The sequence below is a fragment of the Aplidium turbinatum genome, chromosome 5, assembly GCF_918807975.1.
Source record: "Aplidium turbinatum chromosome 5, kaAplTurb1.1, whole genome shotgun sequence".
NCBI lineage: Eukaryota > Metazoa > Chordata > Ascidiacea > Aplousobranchia > Polyclinidae > Aplidium > Aplidium turbinatum.
This window is the reverse complement of record NC_137476.1, coordinates 22,130,057-22,132,147: the sequence shown is the minus strand read 5'-3', so window position 1 is coordinate 22,132,147 and position 2,091 is coordinate 22,130,057. Positions and strand designations below refer to the sequence as shown.

Here is a 2,091-nt window from a genome sequence, read left to right as displayed (position 1 = left end):
TCGAGTCATACCAAAGACTTTAAAAAGCGTACCGATTGTGTTCTTTCTTACATAACGCAGTGAAGATAAATCGGGTAATAATCTGGTGATATATCACCCTCTTCCAATCTGCCTTGAGCCAGCATGGAAGCAGTACGGCTCATAAAATCACATGGAACCCTGTCAAGTAAACCATGTTGATGCACAATCTGCTGCAAGCGGAGATAACGAATGATTATTAACAGGGAGAAAGAAACCAGGCACCATGAAACAAACGCTTGTGGAAATCACCGAAAAATCGTAATTCTATCGTAATTCATGAACAGTCTTCCGGCTTCCCTCTAAAAAAGCAATGAGTTGGTTTTTCATCCTTTTTGTGAGAGTCTATAAAACCGTCTTTCTAAGACAACTGTCACTTGCGGTGCTTATCAGCATGGCAAGAATTTGTTGATTAACAACATTTTGCAGTACTTGCTTCGGCAGTACATGTACTAAAATTGGAACGATACAGAGAACATTAGCATGGTCCCTGCGCAAGGATGACACGCAAAATCGTGAAGCGTTCCATATTTCTTTAAAAAAAAAACATTTTGCAGTACTAAGCTAAATATTTTCATAATACAATCAGAAAAAGTCTTTCAATTTATATATAATATTTTGCCAATTTATTATAAATTGAGTTGGCACACAGACATATTTTGCCAACAAAAACTTGCATAAAGAGAACACTGCTCGTGAAACACAATAACGGTGAAACGCACACTAGTGTTTACATGACATTTACAAACTTAAAATAAGCAACCCCATGTTCACAGAAAATCGAAAACAGACGTTTTAATCAACCACTGGGACAGTGTGGCTGGACATCGCATTGGAATAACTTTAAGCAATCTCCACCTAGAACTATAATCTGATTAGTCGGTCGGTGGAATCGTATGCAAAGCGACAATATGCTTCCCGGAAAGTATTTTTTGCCTTCGTGCTTTTTAACTCCTCAAGAAAAGTATTTTTGGTTATACTTGTACACTGATACCTTCCGCGGGCCGCAGCGATACAGCGTGGCGGGCCGCCAGTTGGTGACCCCTGGTGTAGAGCCAAACGACTTCATTAGTTTTGACAAAATGAAATTTATGTTTAAAGATCCTTGTTACCAAATCTATATTCTATTCTCATGTAGTAACCTACTTGTGTAAAATATAATTGATGTTACAGTAACAACAATTGATCAAACACTAAACGAACCGATATTATACTTTTACCATGCGGACATTTCTGTTGTTGCCGAACTTGTGAACAAAAAATTACTACATGTCCTTGCTGCAGAAAACTTATTTCAAAAACTATCATTGTTTATCGTATTTAAAAAAATAAACCAATACTATCATAGAGTGACGTCACGCCACTTTGTGGCACCGAGATCAGACGGTGATACTTTGAGGCTACCTGTGGTGATACCACTTCCGGTGATACCCTTGGGGCTACGGCTACCTTTGGTGATACCCACGAGGCTTGAGACATGTATAACCAACTACTGACTGTGCAGAAGCGCTCAGCATCTCGCGTTTTATAGCCGAATGATCACGTGAGCAGTGCGTGGCTTGGAAAACAACAGAAAAAAGAGAAAACAACAGAAAGAAGAAATGCAAGAAGAAATGTACTTGGTGAAATTATTTTTAACCGAAACAAACGCTTTTAATCCAAACGATTTTTTGCTTTACGAAATTGCAACGTTAGAAAACGTTGAAACATCTTTTAATTTGCAATTTGAAGTTGGTTGGAAGTGTATTTATTTTTCATTATTCAAACGTCTGTGAAACTTTGGAGAAACTGAAGTTTTTATTAAAATGTTTTGCCTTCACAATCAATAATGAAATGGAAGAATAGATTGTTGTATCGCTTTGTATATCGAGTTTAATTTGAAACGAAATTAAAACAACAAATTCTTTCAAAGAAAGAAAATATTCCAAATTTTGTTTTAAACAGGCCTGAACTCGAATCAAAATTATTGAGGAGTTTTAAATAAAACAAAATTTGTAGATGACAACTCCTTTGTGTTTTATTCAATGAGCAAGCAATATGCCTTTGTGGCTGTGAGAGTGAGTTGTGTGAATG

The 2,091-nt window shown here is 36.8% G+C and overlaps 1 non-coding gene across 1 annotated transcript; it reads left to right on the top strand.

The window, feature by feature from the left end:
• Window positions 1–446: 446 nt before the first annotated feature.
• On the top strand, window positions 447–553 carry LOC145771414 (U6 spliceosomal RNA). The gene has a single exon (XR_014289206.1). It is a non-coding gene; the product is annotated as a U6 spliceosomal RNA (small nuclear RNA).
• The last annotated feature ends 1,538 nt before the right edge of the window (window positions 554–2,091 follow it).